This window comes from Lissotriton vulgaris, chromosome 4_1 (genome assembly GCF_964263255.1).
Source record: "Lissotriton vulgaris chromosome 4_1, aLisVul1.2, whole genome shotgun sequence".
NCBI lineage: Eukaryota > Metazoa > Chordata > Amphibia > Caudata > Salamandridae > Lissotriton > Lissotriton vulgaris.
In genome coordinates, this window is record NC_141691.1 from 1,783,981,868 (window position 1) to 1,784,006,972 (window position 25,105).

A 25,105-nucleotide genomic window follows, 5' to 3' on the forward strand; every position below is an offset into this window, starting at 1 on the left:
AGCTGTTGTAGGAGATCAGTATATTTATTTCTAGTAATTTTCTTTTTTTTTTAAACATATGAAATAGTAAAGGCATGGTTAGCGGATGTCAGGGTGGTTGGTGCTTCTTGGTCAGAGAAAAGCCTGGTCTCTGATAAAGGAAGGGTTAGTGGAGCTCACCCTTCTGGAACAATGATGCAAAGTCAAGCGCACACAACGGGTGTTTGTTGATTTGTAGTAATCATATTAGTCATGATGGATAAAATTGCAAACAAATGTTTTTTTTAATGTGTTTTTAATAGTTTGGTGAGTGATTCTCCTGATTATAAGGAAGACTTTTCAAATAAGAAACCAGCCGGCACGTGTTTCGTCAATTCGGAGTAAACCCGTGACTCTTCAGGGCTGGGGACAAAAAAGGTGTAATGGCGTGAACAAGGGAAGATACAATGGTGAGGGTAAGGAACACTAAGTGGGGACCAGTGGGGAAGCTAGGAGGTTGTGGAGAGACAAACAACCAGGTGGGAACGTGGAGACCTAAGGGTATGTGCAACGGCGACGCAGGAGTGTTCCTTGTCGAAGAGACAGGCCACCAAGGTGAACAAAAAATACACATGTGAGTGCTGTTGGTGTGGTGGTGAGCTGCTCAGAAGAAGATAATGCACAAATTACAAGATTACGAATGCAGCGACGCAAGGTACACATGGTGTGTGTCATGTGAAGTACATAAGGTAAGAGCATACGTAAAAGTGCATATACATCAGTACTACACGTACGGAAATCGCAACCTGTAAGGAGGAAGGAAAAACTGAACAGGAAACCTAATAGGGGACAAAAGTGGTGATAAGTGGAGTGAATGAGTGTATCGTCATTGCACTTTTACGTATGCTCTTACCTTATTGCGCTTGACTTTGCAACATTGTTGTAGTTAATAGAGGCTGTTTTTCTGTAGGGGAAAGTCAGCAAAAATAGGGCCACGTGGGGCAATGGTGTATGCCCATCAAATGTACTATGAACTGTTACAAAAAGCATAATCTCAGCCAAAAGGAAAGATGCATTGTGCTTTTACTTCTCTTTCCAAAGAGTTATCATCACTCGCACAGTGGGGACGATAGAAACAATAGTGAGAGGAGGAGAGGGAATCAAGAAGAGGGGGAGGTCTTTCCTTAGACAGTAATGAGTCTATGCTTCCTGACAGATTGAGACATGTTGCCTGTACCCTCCCTTTTGTGTTTCTGGAGTCTTTAGATGATACTTAGCCAATTGAGGTATCTAGGAAGCAGACCTACTTGCTGTGTTGCTAGGGTTGAGGGAAGGACTTCCTGTGCAGAGAAACAAGAGAAAAATCAAAACACCTGCAGGGCCTGTCAATGTCACTAAATATGATGCCTGACTTTGCCTTTGCTTAAGGTGCCAGGGAGGCTTAGCTGATGGTGAATGACTGCAAAGTGGGGGTAGCTCATGCTCCACTGCTTCCTGGCTGATGGTCTGCTGAGAATTAAAAAAGTCCCCAGCACACCGTTTTAATAAGAGCCTAGTCCATGATTCGAGGGTATTGCTCTTTGTTCAGTAAGCTGTGAGCAGGGGTGCAACTAGACTCTAACTTCGGGGGGAGCTAACACTCTGAACAATTAGGGGCATATTCAGAACCTGAGTCTACACATCTTGTATGGGCTCTCTTCACTTTTGTGTTATACTAAATAATATAGGGATCATTTTTCTGGATAATGTTCAGCAACTGGTGCATTTTAAAGAATACTTGGGCCTTAACATTGGTCTCAATTTAATATCCTTTATTGGTGTTTAAGGGTTCTCCATCAAGGAATTTTAGCAAAATGAATGATGAATGCTACATTTGAATTAACATTGGGTCAGTAGACCAAGTAGGCTGTGGAATTTCAGGAACAATGAACAGCAAATAGTGCATTCCAAAATGTACTGGGCCAGTTGAACTAGTTTTAAGCCATTGGGAATTAAACAATGCTAGATATTTAGGCATACTCCCATAAAAGAGATTTGTAGCAAATGGTGTAGTGTAAGCACATTTATATTGTCATTGTTCTGTTCATAGAGCACTTCTCAGGACACAATATTGGAAAACAACAACCCTTACAACGCAGTCATTACATCACACTACCTCTACATAGCAGTCATTACATCGCAACATCCTTTACATAGCATGTCATTACAACGCAGCCATTACATTGCATTTCACTACAACCCATGTCATTACAAAGCATGTCACTACAATTTAGGCATTACAGTGCAAGTCATTATAATGCATACCATTACAACGCATAGTGCCCTTACACTATCCGACACTTACCCTACTGTTACACTCACTGGAGATAGACTAGTAATTTTTACCCCTAAACTATCCAACACTTACCCTACTGTTGCACTAGCTGGAGTGAGAATAGTAATTTTACCCCTACGCTATCCAACACTTGCCCTACTGTTGCACTCACTGGAGTTAAAATAGTAATTATTACCCTCTATACTATCCAACACTTACCTTAAAAGCGATGTAATGGTACACATTGTAATTGTTAGAACTGGGGGTCTCTAGTTGGCAGAGGTAGGTACCACTGTCCAAATAGGGACCCTTGCTTCTAGTCAGGACAAGGAGATAACCCTCTCAGATAACCCCTGCTCGCCCTCAAGGTAGCTTGGCCTGAGCAGTCTAGGCTAACCAGAGGCAATGCGTTAAGTATTTGTACCAACACTCACAGTAACACAGTGAAAACACCACAAACTGATTCTACAACAGTTTAGGAAAATAAAGATATTTATTCTAAACTACACAAGACCAAAAACGGCAGAAATCCAACATACACAATGCAAGGTTACGGTTTCAAATGAGTTCTTCAGGTTGTAATCAAAGTTCTTTAAGTTACGATCAAATGATCCACAGATGCGTGAAAAGTTCACAGTTGCGTCACGTTGACTCACAGTACCTTTTAGATGCAACAAAGTTCCACAAGCAGGAAGCTGGTGCGGTGGAAACAAGTGATGCGCTACTCCTGAGACCCTGGGGAGGCGATGCGACAGCCCCGCTGCAGCAGCGGGCGTGCGGCGACGAATCCGGTCTGTAAGGGGAGGAAGGCAGCTTGCGTAGGTTCCGGTGCGTAGGTTCCGTGGGAAGTCGGTTCTCGCAAAGGCACGATGCGATGATCTCGTAGGGGCTGCGATGATCTCCGGGGCGACGATGCGCAGTCCAGCGGTGACCCTCTCTCTCGCAGCTCCTCGATGTGATGTTTTCTGCGACGATGTTCGCAGCGACGTGATGCGGTCCGCAAGCAAGCGGTGCGGTGATCTCACCCAGCGACAGGCTCTGTGACTACACTCGCAGCGATGTTCGATTCCCCTGCACCGGCCTGGTGCGTCTCGCAACCGAAGGGTGCGACGGTCTCGGCAGCGATGTCAGGTGCTGCGCCGATCTCGACCCTCGTAGCGGCGGGAAACTTCTCGCACTGTCGGGGTTGCGCTCCGCCAGCGAGCGATGCGACACTTTTCAGCTTCACAAGTTTCTCAGCTTAGTCTCAAGCTTCCCAGCTCAGGTTCAACTTCTAGAGGCCCCACAACTGGATCAAGTTCGGGGAGACTGGGGGGTGAAGTCCTTTTGTTCCTGGGACTTCGGAAACAGAGAGCCAGCTCTTCTCAGGCCCTTGGAGATTCCTTACAAGACAGGGGACACAGCTCACAGCAAAGTCCTTCCCCTCTCCTTGGCAGCAAAGCAACAGCAGGTCAGTCCAGCAGAGCAACAGCAGGACAGTCTTCCTTCCTCACGACAGCTTTCTCCTTGGCAGAGGTTCCTTCTTGATTTCCAGGATGATCTAATTTTCTGTTGTCAGGGGTCCTGTACTTATACCCCTAAAGTCTTTGTTCTCTCAGTGCATGTGGGCCCTGAGCCCGGTCTGAACCAGTTCTGGGTGGATCCTGAGCACCTTGACGTGCTGGCTGCATCTTTCCTTTCAGAGTGAGGGGCAGAGTCCTCCGCCGCCCAGCAGGAGGTGGAGCCAGCATTGTGGCAGGCAGGCACAGCCCTATTCAGCCCAGGTGCTAACTCCTCCCACCGCTCAGGTAGCAATCGCTCCACTCAGCCTAGTGCTGACTCATCCAGCCTCTGGGGGGATTCCCCAGCCCCTGTCACTCACAAACCAGACAGTCAATACACAAACCTTTCCAGGCACGCAGAAGGGTCAGACAAGAGAACAGCAACTTTCTAAAAGTGCTGTCCTCAAACACAGGATCTAAAAACCACCTTTCCTAAAAGATGCGTTATTAAACTCTGAGTTCAGGGATACTAAATACTTATGTCCCATCTTGCTCCTATGGGAAGAAATGCCGTAACCACTGTAGCCGGCATCCCCCATGTTAACCTATGGAGCAAGATAGCCTTACAATAGTGAAAACGAAAATGGCTATAATTCACTACCAGAGCATGTCACCTGCACTAGTACATGCTCTACCTTTCACATACACGGCACCCTGCCCAGGGGGGTACCTTGGGCCTTCCATAGGGGTGACTGATGTGCACGAAAAGGGAAGGGTTCGGCCTGGTCAGCGGGGACGCCGACCAGGAGGACATGGCAGTTCTAAACTGCCCGTAGGCGCTGCAGTGGCAGGCCCGAGACACCATTTTAGGGCTACTCCTGTGGGTGGCACAATCAGTGCTGCAGGCCCACTAGTAGCATTCGTCATCACCGGCCCTGGCACACCCTGTGCACTTTACTAGGGACTTCGTGGTGATACAAATATGCCAACCATGGATATCCAATCATGATAACAATTTACATAGGGAGCACGTACACTCTGGCACTGATCAGCAGTGGCAGAGCGTCCAAAGCATCTAAACCAGCAAAAACGAATCCAGCACAGCATCAAAAATACAGGAGGCCGAGGCAAAAAGATAGGGGTAATCTCGCCAAAAGATGTCAGGTCTAACACGTGTCCCCTCCAGCTGAAAGTGGGGAGAACTACCCACCCTCTTGGGAGTTCTCTTCACTAAGGCGGAAAAACCTGGACAGACCATCAGCGTTGGCGTGTTCTGTGCCAGGGCGGTGTTCCACCGTAAAGTCCATTCCCTGTAGGGAGATGGACCGCCTCAACAGTTTTGGATTTTCACCCCTCATGTGCATTAACCACCTGAGGGGCCTGTGGTCGGTCTGAACACGAAAGTGAGTCCCAAACAGGTAGGGCCTCAACTTTTTCAGAGCCCAGACCACAGCAAAAGCCTCCCTTTCAATCGCACTCCACTTCTGTTCCCTGGGGAGTAGCCTCCGACTAATGAAAGCTACTGGCTGGTCTCCATTCTCCTCAGTGGCTTGTGAGAGTACTGCTCCCACACCATGCTCTGAAGCGTCAGTCTGAACTATGAACTCACTGGAAAAGTCAGGTGCCTTGAGCACCGGTGCTGTGCACATCGCAGTCTTCAGGGCCTCAAAAGCAGTTTGGCAGGCGTCAGTCCAGTCAACTCTTTTGGGCAACTTCTTGGAAGTGAGTTCTGTCAAGGGGGCGACAATGGTGCCATATCCCTTGACAAACCGTCTGTAATACCCGGTGAGTCCTAAAAAGGCTCTCACCTCTGTCTGGGTCTTGGGGGGCTCCCAAGCCAGAATGGTATCAATCTTAGCCTGTAGGGGCGCCACCTGGCCGCTCCCCACCTGGTGTCCCAAATACACCACAGATCCCTGCCCTATCTGGCACTTGCTGGCCTTGATAGTGAGGCCTGCCTTCTGCAGGGCCGTCAACACTTCGCAGAGGTGTTGCAAGTGTTCTTCCCATGTGGAGCTGAACACAGCAATGTCATCCAGGTATGCGGCGCTGAATTCCTCCAGCCCAGACAGCACCTGGTTGACCAGTCTCTGGAATGTGGCAGGGGCATTCTTCAACCCAAAGGGCATGACACGGAACTGGAAGTGCCCCTCTGGCATTGAAAATGCTGACCTCTCTTTGGCCCCGTCAGTCAAGGCGATCTGCCAGTACCCCGAAGTCAAATCGAATGTACTGAGGTACTGGGCAGCTCCCAACCGATCCACGAGCTCATCAGCTCTGGGGATAGGGTGTGCGTCAGTCTTCATGACCGCATTGAGCCCACGGTAGTCCACGCAAAACCGGAGTTCTGGCGGGCCACCGGGGGTAGCAGCTTTCTTGGGGACCAAGACCACTGGGCTAGCCCAGGGGCTGCTGGAGGGCTCAATCACCCCTAGCGCCAACATCTTGGAAACCTCTTCCTTGATGCTGGCCCTGACCTTGTCGGCTACCCTGTAAAACTTTTGTTTTACCGGCAGACTGTCTCCAGTGTCCACATCATGGACGCACCAGTTGGTGACTCCTGGGGTCAGGGAGAACAGAGAGGAGAACTGACCCAACACTTGGCGACAGTCATTCTGCTGTTCTGGGGTCAGGGTGGGCGAGAGGACCACACCATCCACTGACCCGTCGTGCTCCTTAGCTGCCAGGAGGTCAGGGAGAGGATCGCTATCCTCTTCCATCCCTGCATCTGTAGCCAGGAGCATGGTTACTTCAGACCTCTCAAAGTGGGGTTTGAGGCGGTTCACGTGCAAAACTCTCAGGGGCTGCCTGGGAGTCTTCAGGTTAACCAGGTAGGTTACCTCACTCTTCCTTTCCACCACCTCGTATGGCCCAGACCACTTGTCTTGGAGCGCGCAAGGCTCCACTGGCGCCATCACCCACACTTTCTGCCCAGGTTGAAATTCGACCAGAGTGGTATTCTGGTCATACCATCTTTTCATTTCTTCCTGGCTTGCTTCCAGGTTCGCCTGAGCGAGCTTCCTGAAGCGCTGTGTCTGGTTGCGGATGGCCAGCACATAGCTGAACACATCCTGGGGGGTTTTCCCACAGGACTTTTCCCAACCCTCCTTCACCAGCGAGAGAGGTCCTCTAACAGGGTGGCCATACAGGAGTTCGAAGGGACTGAACCCTAAGGACTTCTGAGGCACCTCCCTGTAGGCAAACAATAGGCATGGTAACAAGACGTCCCACTTCCGTCTCATGGGCTCCGCTAGGCCCATAATCATACCTTTCAGGGTCCGGTTGAACCTTTCAACCAGCCCATTTCCTTGAGGATGGTAAGGAGTGGTGAACTTATAAGTTACCCCACACTCCTCCCACAGAGACTTCATGTACCTAGAGATGAAGTTGGTACCCCGGTCGGAGACCACCTCTCTGGGGAACCCCACACGGGAAAAGATCCCCATCAATGCACGGCCCACCACGGGTGCTGTGATTGTCCTGAGAGGGACTGCGCCCGGGTACCGGGTGGCATGGTCCACCAAGACCAGGATGAACCTGTTGCCTAAGGCTGTCTTGGGGTCCAGGGGCCCTACGATATCTATGCCCACCCGCTCGAAAGGGGTGCTCACCACTGGGAAGGGTTGAAGGGGGGCCTTCAACTTCATTCCAGTCTTGCCACTAGCTTGCCAGGTTTGGCAAGATCTGCTAAAGGAACCGACGTGCTTCCTCATCTGGGGCCAGTGGAAGTAGGTGACAAGCCGGTGTAGGGTCTTGTCTTGCCCCAGATGTCCTGCGAGAGGCACGTCATGAGCCAGACCCATTAGGAAGTTTCTGAAGCGCTCGGGTACCACCAGCACACGGGCTGCACCGGGCTCAGCAAACTTAGGCTCGCTATAAAGTAGGTCACCTTCCCAGTAGACATAGTGATCTTTGACTGCTCCACCTGCTGCCTGATCTACAGCCTGTTGCCGCAGACCAATGAGGGAAGGGCACTCCTTCTGCGCCTGGCAGAACTCCTCCCTGGAGGGACCACCTTCTTGCTGCCAATGGGTCAGCTCAGGTAGATCTCCCAGTTCGGCCACCTGTTCCCCTGTAGGCTCCAGGGCATCCCCCTCAGGTTCTGCTTCCTCCTGGACCGTGGGAACGGCTGGGGCTGGTTTCCCGCGCCCTCTGCCTCTTCCTCTCCTGGCAGGTCTCTGGGCCACTGTTTCAGGCTCCAGTGCTGCTGATTCACCCTTACTGGCTGCCATAGCACGCGTGGTCACGCAGATCCACGCAGGCAGACCCAACATCTCCAAGTGAGTTCGGTGTTCTATGTCTTTCCATGGAGAACTCTCCAGGTCGTTACCTAACAGACAGTCCACAGGCAAGGCATCGCGGACAACTACCTCCAAAAGACCAGAGACTCCTCCCCATTCAAAGGAAACCTTCGCTAACTTGCAGAGGCGCACTGAGCTGTCAGCGGCCACTACAGGGCGGAGTAGACCAGGGATGATTTGCTCGTCAGACACCCACTGACACCTCACGGATGTCACACTGGCTCCGGTGTCTCTCAGAGCCTCAACCTCCCTCCCATTGATGGTCACCTTCTGCCCATATTTCTTAGTGTTAGAGGGCAGTAAGGTTTCCGGGGCCATCTCTCGGTCTCCTAGCGAGACAAGGGTCATGACTGCTAGCTCTCCCCAGTCACTAGAAACCAAATCCCCACCCAAAGCTACACTAGCTAACGCTGGGGCGGGAGCACCAGTGGGTGCGGGCTTCTTCTTGGGACATTTCGGAGCAATATGGCCCACCTCGTTGCAGTGATAGCAGGTAGGGGGACCCTGGTTATTTCTCTTGTCCCGCCTACCCTTAGAGGGCTATGGCTGTTTAGGCTTGGGGGTTTGGGAATCCGTTTCCTGGGAACTATTTTGGGGCCCTTGCGAGAACTCCTTTTGGTTACCCTTGTCCCCCCCACTCTTCTGCTGGGGACCCTGCCCACCTTTGACTGTGGTACCCACAATTCCTTTGTGGACCCTGGTACTGGACCAGCGGTCCGCCTCCTTAGCAAGCTCAATGGGGTCTGTCAGCTTGCTATCTAAAAGATGCTGGCGCAGCTCTGGAACACAAAGACTACTCAAGTGCTCCCAACTGATTAAATGCAACAACCCCTTCAAATCAGTTACTTTACTGCCCTTCATCCAACCTTCCAGTGCACGCGAGTACCCATTCACACACTCCATCCAAGTCTCAGACTCTTTCTTCTTGGAGTTTCTAAACTGCAGTCTGTACTGCTCTGGAGTAAGGCCATACCTGAGACATAAGGCCTCCTTCATATTGGGGTAGGTCATGGCACCTGTCAATTCTAAGGGCTCTAGAGCACTCCTCCCAGACGCCTCAAAATGTTTCCACAGGCCCGCCCCCCAATACTTGTCAGGCACATCATTCATCTTCAATGCAATTTCATACGAAGTGAACCAGGCATAAATATCCTCACTCCTATGGTAATTCTATACCAGGTCTTTGGGAATATATACTTTACCCCCATGCACTGGCTGTGCGCTGCCACCATTTGAACCGGCATCCGCCTCCTTGTTTTGCAGATCCAGCTCTCTCATTCTCAACTCGTGAGCCAAAAGCAATTTCTTTTCCTCTAAGGCGCGGGCATTTTTGCTCTCCTCCGCCGCCTTCTCTACTTCCAATTGCTTCATCTTCATTTTCATGACCTCCAGGTCATATTCTCTTATTCTTTGATTTTCCTGTAACTCTTCCGGGGTGAGGCCCCTACCGGAGTGGTTGCTGCCAGCTCCTGAGCCTACTCTGCCCACTGGCAGGTCTTTGCCTTGGAAAGCACTTTCTACATCCACAACATCATTTCCTTCCTGTGCTTCCCAATAGGTTTTCAAGATTTTCTGCAGCTCCTCCTTCCTGTAGGCGCTCTTTATGGGGCACTCAAACTGCTGGCAGAAGTACCTAAGATGCTTTACCGGGTAGGAGTACAGATCTTCAATCGAGAATTCCAAATCTAGCTCTGCCTCCTCACTGGGCGCTTTCCCATTCAGAGACATGATGCTTTCCGAAGAGTTACTCAACAACAGAATGCAAAAACTCAAAAACCAGTAGTATGCGGTGGCGTAATGGTCTGCACTCACTAGTGATGTACACCAATTACTGTGGGTCAAGTACAAATACAAGTTCAAATCCCACCGCCTGACCACCAATGTTAGAACTGGGGGTCTCTAGTTGGCAGAGGTAGGTACCACTGTCCAAATAGGGACCCTTGCTTCTAGTCAGGACAAGGAGATAACCCTCTCAGATAACCCCTGCTCGCCCTCAAGGTAGCTTGGCCTGAGCAGTCTAGGCTAACCAGAGGCAATGCGTTAAGTATTTGTACCAACACTCACAGTAACACAGTGAAAACACCACAAACTGATTCTACAACAGTTTAGGAAAATAAAGATATTTATTCTAAACTACACAAGACCAAAAACGGCAGAAATCCAACATACACAATGCAAGGTTACGGTTTCAAATGAGTTCTTCAGGTTGTAATCAAAGTTCTTTAAGTTACGATCAAATGATCCACAGATGCGTGAAAAGTTCACAGTTGCGTCACGTTGACTCACAGTACCTTTTAGATGCAACAAAGTTCCACAAGCAGGAAGCTGGTGCGGTGGAAACAAGTGATGCGCTACTCCTGAGACCCTGGGGAGGCGATGCGACAGCCCCGCTGCAGCAGCGGGCGTGCGGTGACGAATCCGGTCTGTAAGGGGAGGAAGGCAGCTTGCGTAGGTTCCGGTGCGTAGGTTCCGTGGGAAGTCGGTTCTCGCAAAGGCACGATGCGATGATCTCGTAGGGGCTGCGATGATCTCCGGGGCGACGATGCGCAGTCCAGCGGTGACCCTCTCTCTCGCAGCTCCTCGATGTGATGTTTTCTGCGATGATGTTCGCAGCGACGTGATGCGGTCCGCAAGCAAGCGGTGCGGTGATCTCACCCAGCGACAGGCTCTGCGACGACACTCGCAGCGATGTTCGATTCCCCTGCACCGGCCTGGTGCGTCTCGCAACCGAAGGGTGCGACGGTCTCGGCAGCGATGTCAGGTGCTGCGCCGATCTCGACCCTCATAGCGGCGGGAAACTTCTCGCACTGTCGGGGTTGCGCTCCGCCAGCGAGCGATGCGACACTTTTCAGCTTCACAAGTTTCTCAGCTTAGTCTCAAGCTTCCCAGCTCAGGTTCAACTTCTATAGGCCCCACAACTGGATCAAGCACTCTATGAAGGACAGAACTCTCTCAGCAGAGTTCGGGGAGACTGGGGGGTGAAGTCCTTTTGTTCCTGGGACTTCGGAAACAGGGAGCCAGCTCTTCTCAGGCCCTTGGAGATTCCTTACAAGACAGGGGACACAGCTCACAGCAAAGTCCTTCCCCTCTCCTTGGCAGCAAAGCAACAGCAGGTCAGTCTAGCAGAGCAACAGCAGGACAGTCTTCCTTCCTCACGACAGCTTTCTCCTTGGCAGAGGTTCCTTCTTGGTTTCCAGGATGATCTAATTTTCTGTTGTCAGGGGTCCTGTACTTATACCCCTAAAGTCTTTGTTCTCTCAGTGCATGTGGGCCCTGAGCCCGGTCTGAACCAGTTCTGGGTGGATCCTGAGCACCTTGACGTGCTGGCTGCATCTTTCCTTTCAGAGTGAGGGGCAGAGTCCTCCGCCGCCCAGCAGGAGGTGGAGCCAGCATTGTGGCAGGCAGGCACAGCCCTATTCAGCCCAGGTGCTAACTCCTCCCACCGCTCAGGTAGCAATCGCTCCACTCAGCCTAGTGCTGACTCATCCAGCCTCTGGGGGGATTCCCCAGCCCCTGTCACTCACAAACCAGACAGTCAATACACAAACCTTTCCAGGCACGCAGAAGGGTCAGACAAGAGAACAGCAACTTTCTAAAAGTGCTGTCCTCAAACACAGGATCTAAAAACCACCTTTCCGAAAAGATGCGTTATTAAACTCTGAGTTCAGGGATACTAAATACTTATGTCCCATCTTGCTCCTATGGGAAGAAATGCCGTAACCACTGTAGCCGGCATCCCCCATGTTAACCTATGGAGCAAGATAGCCTTACAATAGTGAAAACGAAAATGGCTGTAATTCACTACCAGAGCATGTCACCTGCACTAGTACATGCTCTACCTTTCACATACACGGCACCCTGCCCAGGGGGGTACCTTGGGCCTTCCATAGGGGTGACTGATGTGCACGAAAAGGGAAGGGTTCGACCTGGTCAGCGGGGACGCCGACCAGGAGGACATGGCAGTTCTAAACTGCCCGTAGGCGCTGCAGTGGCAGGCCCGAGACACCATTTTAGGGCTACTCCTGTGGGTGGCACAATCAGTGCTGCAGGCCCACTAGTAGCATTCGTCATCACCGGCCCTGGCACACCCTGTGCACTTTACTAGGGACTTCGTGGTGATACAAATATGCCAACCATGGATATCCAATCATGATAACAATTTACATAGGGAGCACTTACACTCTGGCACTGATCAGCAGTGGCAGAGCGTCCAAAGCATCTAAACCAGCAAAAACGAATCCAGCACAGCATCAAAAATACAGGAGGCCGAGGCAAAAAGATAGGGGTAATCACGCCAAAAGATGTCAGGTCTAACAGTAATGGCATGTGTTGTAAAGGTATAATGCGATGTAATGTAATGCTTTGTAAAGGTAGTTTCTGAAAATTTGCTGTAATGGCTAGCAGAGTAAAAGAATGCGTTGTAAAGGATGTTGCGATGTAAAAACTGTGTGTAAAGGCATGTATTGTAAATGTATGCGTTGTAATGTCATACATTCCACAATATGCTATGTTAAACTTCAATCATATTAGCAGTGACTACTCTTTTGCTGTCCCTTAGAAGGATGCCTCATGCACAGGCACTTTAACTCACAAAATAGTTCATCTATATGCAGTGGTACTGCATAGTAATTCTGGGTTCCATCTTCCATCAAGTATTCATTGTTTTGGTATACTTGGCTGGTGCCATTGCTTGAAATGCATCTATCATTTGGAAAGATTCTGGTGTTCACAGCACTTGAGATGCAGAACCTTAAGCATAACGTGATTAACAATGGTGTGTCTAACCACACACATTAGAGATATCTAGCCTATCAACAGGTAAATCCTGCTAGACCATTTGCTGACGTGCATTGTCCAGGCAGCTGCTGGTTTTGGGGTTCATCAATACAGTGGTAGGATCAGAAATTAACCCTAGTTTTAAAAGGTCTGTGGTTCCACTCCTTTTTTCCAGCTACAATGAGGTTTAAATGGGGTGAAGTTCCATTTGCGATGAAAGAGTGTTTGATGTCACTTCCACTTTGGTATTTTAGTCATTTGAAGTCTATATCAGCACTTACTGTTTTACAGATAAGATGGTGCATGTATTTAATTGGACTCCTTGAGTGGGGCAATAGTTTATGAAATATGACAGATCGGTTACGTGTTTAGTAGAAGCATAAAATGTATTTATGGAACAATGGTAGGCTGGCTTCCAACAAGTGATTTGTGCTAAGTCAGAACATTTAAGAAAATAATGTTGCATACACAGCACCAATAAGAACTGCTCCACCTCTTAACTAACTAATTCACTCCCACTCCTTAATCGATTCTAAAGAGACCTAAATCCCTAAACCTGATGCCCTCTCTACCCTCCCAGGATCTTGGTTATTCCTCCAAAATTCCAGCTTCAGCAGTGGTTACACTATGAAATGTTACTGTTAGGAAGAGCCGCATGAGAGGTCAGCCTTCAGATATTGCAGAGCTGCTGAGCAGAACTCTACCTTAATGGGCTGTCTGACCTACCTTAGTATCACTTTAATAGTATTCCATGATTTACAAAGCACTGTCACTATCTGATACTGCTCACTGTCACCCCAGAAACATATTTTCCTCCCCTCATTTCTACAGCCACCCATTGCATCTCCTTTTCTTTACTCCCAACTGTTGTGAGATGCCCAAGGCTGGATACCTATAAGCTTATCCAGTGAGATAAGAATAATTTGGGCAATATCTGTTTCAGCCGCAAGTCTCCTTTCTCATTCTTTCTGCCTTGCCCATGTTGTCTCTCTCTCATTCCCTTTGTGATTTTAGATTATAGCTATACAAATAAGCAGTGTAACATCTTAAGACAAACAGAGACAACAAATAAAGTCCCTTCAATCCAAAATTATAAGTTAACAGTTTCTGTACTTTGAACCACTAACACGTTTCTCTCTCTTACTCTTTGTGTCTGTCTGAGTATCTTTCTTGTCATCTTAAAATTTCCCTTGGTCTTTGTTATTTTCTCAGGGTTCCTATTTATAGGCTTCTTTCAGTCCATCTGTTTCTGTCTCTCTCTCTCTCTCTCTCTCTCTCTCTCTCTCTCTCTCTCTCTCTCTCTCTCTTTCTCTCTCTCTTTCTCAATCACTCTAAATCTCCCTTTCAGTGCCTCTTTCTCAGATCACTCTCTTAGGTACCCCATGTTAGTATCTGCAGGGTGACATGGAAAATAAGTGATTCCGGAGACTTTGAACATCAAGATGCAATATCTATCATGCTACACCAAACAGTCCTTGGTTCTCTGCCACACATTGCATCATACTCTTGTCCCACAGAAGAAAACCCTCCTGTATTCTTCAAGTTCCTCCTCTGCTCCTAATTATTCAACGACTTAACACTTCTTCTGCCCTCATCCATCTCCCTATAGCGATTGGCCTACTCATACATTCTCCTTCAGATCTACATCAGTTCTTTTTTCTCCAATTATCCATGCGCATCCTTTTGCTGTCCACATTCTTTACCCTTACACAATTTCATCTTCCACTAAAATCCCTTCTACTAATCTCTCATCTGAATTTCCTCCATCCTTGTTCTCCACTGGAAACCTTTTTGCTCTCTTCATCAATCTCCCATCTGCCTTCTCCCGCAGACCTGCAGCACATTGCATTGCAAGGCCTGCTACAAACAATCCTGGTAAAGGGGATCTCTTGGATGGGCTGCAAGTGTTTTTAACATCAAAAGCAGATCGTACAAAGTCAGAAAATGATTTACCCTATTGGAGGAAATCCTTGCCACTAGATGCTCACCATGTTCCCTGCTACCAGTCCTTTCACAGCTGCATATTTTTTTGGGCATGCGGGACTCATAGGCCACATAGTTTGTCAGTGGCTGACTACCTCTTTGGCAATGCTGAACCAGAAGCATGAGAACTGGAATATGTTTAAAATTGCCAATGGCATACATTTTAATGAAGCAGCTTTCAAACGTTTTATGCCAAACCATCCTTGAGTTAAAAATATTTTGGTACACCCATCCTTGTAACCTGCTAAAATGTTTAACAATGAACAGTGAATACTGTAGAAGTTACACATTAGACATTTATGGTACATGATTGGACTAAAATCAAAGTTAGGAGAACAAACATTATAGTCTCTGATAGAATACCCTACTCCAGCCTCAAAACATCTAGAAGGCTGGGATGCTACAGCATTTCCAAATGCATGAGTAAGGCCAGGGTGCCAACTCCAGCGAAATTAATGGATCCTTTTTTTAACTGTCATAAATATATAAGGTTGCTTGTTATAGCAGATTTTGCAGAAAGCAGAAAAGTGCTGAGTAGAATGCTTGAATTATATTAGTCACTTGTAATTACTAGGGACCCTGTTCCGGTCCATCTATTTCGGCCTCAGCAGTGGGATGCAGCTTGAGTCATAAAGCACATGGAGCATGGGACCCATGTCAGACACATCCATTGCTCTATGAGCGCCACACCGAAGAAAGAAAAAAGGGATGAATGAAATGCTTAAATTATCCTTAGCCACTGGGAATTAATCAGAGCTGCATTCCAGTTAGTTGTGTTGTGCCCACCATGTCACCTCATCAGGAACCAGCTATATAAAAATCAGCCTTGGTCCTGCTCCAAGTTTGCGTCACTGCAAATGATGTGTGCTGTCCTTAACTAAGTGATATCCATGTAATCAATTTCAGAAAAATGAAAATTTGGGACAGACCTACTGGAATTTAACATTTCTGCAGGTTGTGTGTAGATGTCTGCAGATGGCACAATAATGGTATATATTACGACCGATATGCAGTTGCCTATAATGTGCTCTAAACAGAATCAAGCAGTCTTTTTTCCTTGATTTCAAAGTGCAATATATCCTTTGTGCAGTTTATGCTTAATTAGTGTCGCACAATATCAATGCCTTCACAGCACCAAGAAAATATAAGACAAAATACTATAAAAATATATGTTGTACTTTACTATACTCAGGTAACTTAATAGACTTTTTTGGAAAGTAAAATTCTTCTGGCATAATATTGCCTGTCTTTAACTGCCATTTGATGGATACTTATTCTAGCTCTTTAGTTAGAGTGAAAGTGTAGCTGGCTATTCCTGCTGTTATTTGTTGGTGGGTGTGGGCTGTGACAATTGCAGCTTTGACCCAATTTCACCTGTTGACTGTAAATAGACAGTCACAACTCTTTATCATGCTAAATAATGATAACACAAATTTGTATTTCCTGAAACAGGAAGGCAGCGGCAACTGTCGAAGCAATGAGGAAACACAAAGGACTGTGGGGTTGCAACTGACCTCACAGGAACACTTTACTGTTGTGGCTGATGGTCAGGTCAGCAGCTCGAGTCCAGAAAACCTAGCCCAGGAAACGTAAAGGGAGGGGCGGGAAGTGGGAAGTCTGGGGCTAAAGCCCGCTCAGCCCAATGGTGGTTTCCCGCCTGGCTGTGAGACCAATTGGCTTGCTTGTCCAACCCACTGAAAACAGATAGAAATGCCAGCTGAGCTTGCGGGGCCCTCAGCTCAAAATTTCAGATGATCATGTCCGACCCAGAAGTGGAAGCATTGGAAGTCACCCCTCCCCGGTCGCATGCCCACCAGGGATAAAAGGAGTACTGCAGCCTTACTGCCTTGATTGTTATGTGAAGGCCAATGGTGGGCCTGGAGGCTGCAGATGAGGAGGTCTTGATAGGAAGGTGGAGCTTCATGCTCAGCCTAGTCCTGGTCTTTCATGGCCCCAACTCTAAACGAAGACCAGGCCCTGGTAGAATTCAGGAGTGAGTGCCTTTCTGCAATTTGTTTACCAGGCTCACAGACATAGAGAAGTTGTTATTATGAGCTAATGTATATAAAAAAACATTTGTTCATGCCCATTTTACCACGTCAGAGCTAAAACTGTTGGCTTGCCAATGCTTTTTAAATGTGTTGCAGTTGTCCATCTAATGGGAAATCCACCGAGCTTCTCTTAGATTTTGTGGCACTTAGGAACACAACGTAACGAGATACAAACATTGAGAAGTACCCTCTATCCTGTAATTCAATGGCTAAAAGCGAAGAAAGAAATGAAAGAAATGGGCAGTGTTTATGTTGATATTTTGAAGAGAAAAAGGTAGATGAGGAAAATTTCACTGGTTGGCAATACATTGTTTTCAAACGAGACAATCTAAACTTTGTGTTGCATTATAAAACGAACATAAATTGCCAATATTAATTTGCACATGCATGCTTCTCTTACAGAATTATTTTAAAGTGGATGATTGTTCTCCCTTTTCCACCTTTTATTATGCAATTCATAACAACGTCAATGTTTACAAATTCCTTTTTTGTGGGCCTAAATTCGACTCTTTACAAATGAAACTTAAAAAAACTGTTTTGCACCGTGACTGTTTTGGTATTTAATTTGTTAACAGAGTTACACTTGGGAATACAAAATATGGGGTTTATTGCTACCTTGTACATGTTCGCAAACTACACTAAATTATATTACATTTTGACAACAAAATGGCCATTTTACTGAGGATTATAAGGGGCGAACCTGAAGGTACTAATAACTGACGCATTTTGGGGCACATTTACAAGCCCTAACACCACCACAGCAACACGTTTTTTGACATTGTGGTGGGGATAGGGGCTTCACCTTATTTACAAGGAGCTTAATTTTCCCTCCTCGTCGTCTGTCAAAAATCCCCCCCTTACGGGCCCCTCCCCCCACCGCTCTTACCTGAACGTGGCTTAATGGTGTCTTGTAAATAAGGCACTCTTTCACGCTATATTTAGAGAGAAAGGGGTGGGCAATGCGTGTTGTGGTGGGCAGTCTCCTACAACGCCCATTGATTTTGACACTGTCCCATATTTACAAAAGTGGCGTAAATATGGGGCAGCGCCAACATTGAGTCCAGGGAAAACCTGGTCTTTATTGGGTGCACCAAGGAGAATGCTTTATTTCTCCTCATTTGTGCAGTATTTATGTGTGCTGCGTTGTGTAGCACACATAAAAACAGCAATACACCATGCATAATTGTTTATGTACAGGAAGGTGTCCCTTCCTGCACCTGAACAAGACGAGTGCCATTTAAGATTGTTTATGTGCAGGAAGGGACATCTTCCTGCACATAAACAACCATTCCCCATAACGCAGGCAGGCAGCTTTGCACTATGGTGCAAGGTTCCTGCATTGGCACTAGGCAGTTGAAATCAGCGCCAGCACAGGGGAAAACACAGGGCTGCACGTAATGTTGTAAATACGGTTCAGCCCTACGTTTCAGTAGTGGCGGAGCGTGCCGTTAAGCCAAGAAGGCTAACGCTGTGCTCCGTCACTTCTTTGTAAATATGCCCTATGTGCTTTCTGCATAGAGCACCAAGTGCAGCATTTACCGCTTGATGATGCCTGTGCAACACCCAATGCAATGTTTCCTCTTCTGTCATTTTTTTTATCCATTACAATCCTGTATTTAGCACACTTACTTTCTCCCCATGCAAAAAAAATGACAATAATAATTTACGTTTTATCTAATCTCACACCAAGGGTTAACAACATATGTCAGAGTGTAATCTGGTTTTACAACACAAGAAAAAAAGGTTTTCGACTCTGCACTGTGAAAAATTATAACATTGCTCCTGCAGAGATTATGAACAGATGGGAAGCCTTGCTGCATTAAATGCTACATAGCACCTTGACCAAGCAATTACTTTTAGGGAGAACCAGCCCAAACTGCAATATCTGCCACTCACTTTAGAGACATCTGGCTTTTCAGAAAGCAACCCAGATCCCCTTGGGGTGGTGTCAAACGAAAAGTTACCACTGCTCTTGCCAACAATACTTAAAAGTGCTTTATCAAAACCGAAATGCATCATAAAATGCAGGCTTTAATGATCTTCTCAGAGGGACATATTTTAATTTCAAACTGTGCTTTAAAGGGCAAATGGAATGAAATATCTCATTAAAAAGGGATTTACTTGCTTTTAGAAAAAGTAGAAAGCATGCTGGTAAATAATGACCAAAATGTGGCCTTCACTTCTGCCCTAACTAAGAATAAATGTAATGACCAATAATTGTATCACAAAACATTATTTGCTTGTTTTAGGAAAGAAATGTTGCCTTTATCCCAAATTCAATTACACATATTTGACGAATTAATAAAAAACATCTTCTAAATTGAAGTCCAAAATTGCGACTTTGCAAAAAATGTTATACTTTACTGGTGACTTTTACATCTGGCAAGTTGGGGCTTAATGTAAATGGGGTAGGATGGTCACAGGGATCCATTTACTGAAGGATAATTCAAACTATTATCTTGCTCTAAGCATAAACTATGCTGACCCATTTGTGTAAGAAAAATCTTTTTTCTCTTTCAGAAACGTGCAATGTTCAACCCTTTGTGTAATGTATGCATTGTGTACATTATTGTGTACATTACTTGCAAGTATATTATATTTCTATGTATTGGTAACTTAAGCCCATTTTCGTGATCCTGCAATTACATGACATAGGTAATGCTTAAAATACTGAAAAAGTCTTTGTTAATAAATCACAAATTTATGTGTTTGTAGGGGGAGGGGCAGGATGATGCTTGGGATGATTTTATATATTACCCTCCTACAGAACATAGGCGTGTAGATTGTACTTGCATTTCCTTTGGCGAATCATGAACATTTTATAAACTTGCCCACCCAAGGATGACATTAGGAAGGTGTCAATAAATTTGAATTACCATTGTTCCCAGTGTGCACTGCACTACGATAAGTGTGGCAGTACAGAATCTTTGCCATAGACAGACTGCATCGTGTTAGACCTGCCAGCCTTAGGGTGGTTTTCCCGCAAACATTTTGCCTTCACCCCTATTTTGTGTTGATTTCATTTTTGTTGGCATTAAGACTCTGTGCACTTTACTTGACCACTGCTAAACAGTGCTGCAGTGCTGTGCCCCCAAAATATGGTAGAATTGGCTTACACCCAATTGGCACATTTAATGTACTTGTGAGCCACCCTTAAATGGGTACTCCATGTAGCCAGGGCCTGTAAACTAAATTCTACTAGTGGGCATGTAGCACTGATTATGCTACCCACTCAAGTAGCATCACTAGCCCTGAAACTTCTTTGGAACTAGCTGGTGCGTGACGCACCTTTGACTCAGGACTTTGCATCACAAGCCCCTCGTCGATGGCATCAGCGACAATGAGAGAGATCTATGCACTGCAGCCTCGCAGCTTCCCGTAACCATTGCTGTGTGACAGATCTCCACCCTAGGACTTAGCAGCGCCTTTGCTTCGCAACGCAGCTTCGATGCGGGATCAAGCAACGGTCCACAACCAGGATTTAAGCTAGTATTTTTCCCTGGGCCAAACTTGGTCCCTGTATCAGCCCGCATGCCCTCCCCTCCGCTGACTACATCCTCCTGGGAGACCTCAACTTCCATCTGGAGAACAACAACGACCGCAACACCAGCACCCTGCTCGACAACCTCGCCAACCTGGGACTCAAGCAACTGGTGTCCACCCCCACCCACCTCGCCGGACACACACTCGACGCAGTCTTCTCATCCAGCACAGACATCGACTTCAGCCACGCCACAGAGCTTCAATGGACGGACCACAGCTGCGTCCACTTCACCTTCAAGAGAACGACGACCCACCATCACCAGCAACAGGCCGCCCGCAGAAGCTGGAACAAGATCACAGCAGACCAGCTCGCCACCTCCCTGAGCCAGCACCCTCCTGCCAGCTCAGCGAACCCCACCCAGGCCGCCGACAACCTCACGAAGTGGATCAGCAACTGCGCGGACGAACTCGCCCCGCTGAGGACCCTGCCTAGCAGACCCGGCAGCAAGAAGGCCCCATGGTTCACCAACGAACTCAAGAGCTCCAAGAAGAACTGCCGAGCCCTCGAGAAAGTCTGGAAAAGGGAACCGACACCGGACAACAGGACCTCCTTCAAACTTGCCACCCGGAAACACCACCAGCTGATCCGCGCCGCCAAGAAAACAGCATTCAAGGACCGGTTGGACAACAACGCACACAACTGCAAGGAACTCTTCAACATCGTGAAAGAGCTTTCCAACCCCAGCGCAGGAAACAACGACGTCACCCCATCGCAAGACCTCTGCAACTCCCTCGCTTCATACTTCCACAACAAGATCACGGACATACACAGCAGCTTCAACAACCAACCAACGCACACCACGACCGAACAACCACCCCCCACCACCACCCTACACGCCTGGACCCCGATCAGCACCGAAGACACCATCCGCACGATGAACTCCATCCACTCCGGATCACCGACCGACCCCTGCCCTCACCACGTCTTCAACAAGGCCGACGCTGTCATCGCACCCCACCTGCGAGACATCATCAACACATCCTTCGACACCACCATCTTCCCTGAGAGCTGGAAACACGCCGAACTCAGCGCTCTACTCAAGAAACCAACAGCGGACCCCACCGACCTCAAGAATTACCGCCCCATCTCGCTTCTCCCGTTTCCAGCCAAAGTCATCGAGAAGACCGTCAACAAGCAGATGGCCGCCTTCCTCGAGACGAACGGATCCCTCGACCCCTCACAGTCCGGCTTCCGAGCCAAACACAGCACCGAGACCGCCCTCATCGCCGCCACCGATGACATCCGAGCCCTGATGGACAATGGAGAAACAGCGGCCCTCATCCTCCTAGACCTCTCCGCGGCATTCGACACGGTCTGCCACCGCACCCTAGTACGGCGCCTGAGCAACATCGGAATCCAGGACAAGGCGCTGGAATGGATCATCTCCTTCCTCGACGGAAGAACACAGAGAGTCCGCCTACCACCGTACAAGTCAGAGGCCTCCGAAGTCATCTGCGGCGTCCCCCAAGGATCATCTCTGAGCCCCACCCTCTTCAACGTCTACATGAGCCCCCTCGCGGCCATCGTACGCAAACACAACCTCAGCATAATCTCCTACGCCGACGACACCCAGCTGATCCTCTCCCTGACCAACGACCCCGCCGCCGCCAGAGCCAACCTGCACGAAGGGATGAAAGAGGTAGCCGAGTGGATGACGACCAGCCGCCTGAAACTGAACTCGGACAAGACGGAGGTCCTCATCCTGGGCTCCTCACCCTCTGCCTGGGACGACTCCTGGTGGCCTCCCGCCCTGGGCAACGCACCCAAACCGACAGACCATGCACGAAACCTGGGCTTCATCCTGGACTCCTCCCTCTCCATGACCAGGCAAGTCAACAACGTCTCCTCGGCGTGCTTCAACATCCTACGCATGCTACGGAAGATCTTCCGGTGGATCCCCACAGAGACCAGGAAGACCGTCACCCAGGCCCTCGTCACCAGCTGACTGGACTACGGCAACGCCCTCTACGCCGGTACCACCGCCAAGCTCCAGAAGAGACTCCAGCGGATCCAAAACGCCTCAGCCAGACTCATCCTCGACATCCCACGAACCAGCCACATCTCCGGACATCTGAGAGACCTTCACTGGCTCCCCGTCAACAAGAGAATCACCTTCCGCCTCCTCACCCACGCACACAAAGCCCTACACGACCAAGGCCCGAGCTACCTCAACAGCCGAGTCAACTTCTACGCTCCCAAACGCCACCTCCGATCAGCCAACCACGCCCTCGCCGCCGTCCCCCGCATCCGAAGAGCGACTACAGGAGGAAGGTCCTTCTCCTACCTGGCCGCCAAGACCTGGAACTCCCTCCCGACCGACCTGCGCCTGACCCAAGACCACCTCTCCTTCAGGAAGAAGCTGAAGACCTGGCTGTTCGAGCAGTAGCGCCCCCCCCCCCCCCCCCCCCAGCGCCTTGAGACCCTACGGGTATGTAGCGCGCTCTATAAGTGTCACTGATTGATTGATTGTATCTGGCCCGCACTTCATCGCAGTCAGTCTGAACTTGTGGCTTTGTCCTGTCTTGCACAACCATATAACCGCAGTTGGCTGTTTGTGCTTTTTAGCTCTATATTGACTTACGTCTTTAAATTTGCATGCCTCCAGTTCTACTGAATTGATTTTTGTCTTTTTGGTCTTAAAATATTTATTATATGTTACTCTATCTTAATTGGTGTGAGAGTTTTCTTGTGTAGTGTTCTATTTTATTACTGTTTTACTGACCACATAAATACTTTACACGCATATGAATTAGGCCTGACTACTCTGTGCCAAGCTACCAGAGGGTTGAGCACAGGGTAATTTGGGGTTTGCTTGTGACTTAACCCTGACAAGGATTGTGGTTGCTGCTTGAGTAGGGTTCCAGCTCCACAACCAGTAACCCCATTTCTTACACACACCAAGTTTTGTTCTGATAAAAAACCTCTCACAGTAAAGATAAAATAAATCAAATAGCTCTACAATGCCTTCAAATATCCACTTTTTACTGTGAGTGATTCTCAAATTAAATTGTAGCCACTACAGTGAACTGAGCTCCCGTCATTTGCAATCTATGAACTAATAACTGAGGCCCTTATTTATGAGTGCCTACTCAGCCGTTGCATCACTTTTCTGTGACGGTGCGGTGGCGTAAAATTTTTTCGCCCTTCTAGGCAGATGCATCACTTCGTAAAGACCATTGATACATTATACTTGCATCTGGTATAATGTATGCAGGGTGGGCATTCCCACATAAAAAAGCCTTGCAGAATTGGCTCCGTGAAATCTATAAGATACGGATTGTGACGCAGTCAAGTCGTAGGAGTGGGGCAGTGAAATCTATAAGATTTCACTGCCCCACTCCTACGACTTGACTGCGTCACAATCCGTATACCTTCTCCATGCAGGCATAAGGAGTGACGCAGGGCCTTTTACATGGGACTCGCCCAATGTGTAATGACACATTGCTGGAGTTGCGACAGTTTACTGACACACTCCAGCAATGAGTCATTACTGCGCCACCAGATACGTCATGATTCCTAACGTATCTGGTCAATCCTTGCGACATGGAGCACCAGAGTGTAAATACAGCACATCCATGGTATCGCAAGGATGGCTCTATGAAAAGTGTTGCTTCGCTGTTTTTCGCCAGCGATGCTACACTTTTCATAGATGAGGCCTTGAGGGTTTAGCCTATCTTAGTGTGAATGCTGCCACACCATGGTAGACTTCTTTTTTATATCCCAAGATTTCTTAGGTATTTTACTGAAGAATATGCCAAGCTCTACAACAATATAGCAAAAAAATGTTTTTCTGTTATCCCACTCTTCCTAACTAAAGATTCATTCTTAATTCCCCATTACTTTATGTTCTAGGGTAGATACTTATATTCTTGTGTTGGTTGTTTCAAAAGAAATGCGTAACCTTACAAGGGTGGATTGTGAGCTCCATCTAATGTTTCTCTCACATTTATTTCATGGTCCAGGGCAAAAATGGAGAGTGGATTAATTAGAGTAGATAAAGCATTCTCTGCTGTTCATATAAAAGTCTACCATGTCCCTTTGACGTCAGTGAGGCAGAGTCATGATCTTCACTTTAAAATGAAAGAGCAGCAGTGTGATCTTGTACTCCGTCAAAAGGCAGTATTCTCTTTATATAATATCGCCTGCATTTTCAGTGTTGCTACCCAAGAGGCATTTAACCACTCTGGTAGCATCCACAAGGGCCCTGATAATGGAGGTGATACCTTTGAAACTTCTGAATGGCTGCAAAGGGAACTGAATCTTATTTCATTTGCATTGCTGCATTCGGGACAGTATAGAGTAAGAATGTCTCCATGTCCAAGCAGGTCAGCGCTGTCTCCTCCTCCTGCTACAACACCCTTCGCATGCTTCGCAGGATCTACAAGTGGATCCCGATCGAAACCAGAAGAACCGTGACCCAAGCCCTCGTCAGCAGCCAGCTGGACTACGGCAACGCACTCTACGCAGGAATCCCGACCAAACACCTACAGCGACTACAACGCATCCAGAACGCCTAGGCCCGCCTGATCCTCAACCTCCCCCAACGCAGCCACATCACACCCCACCTCAGAGACCTTCACTGGCTCCCCATCAACAAGAGGATCACCTTCAAGCTCCTCATCCACGCTCACAAAGCACTTCACAACTCCGGACCAGCCTACCTGAACAACAGACTCAACTTCTACACCCCCGCCCAC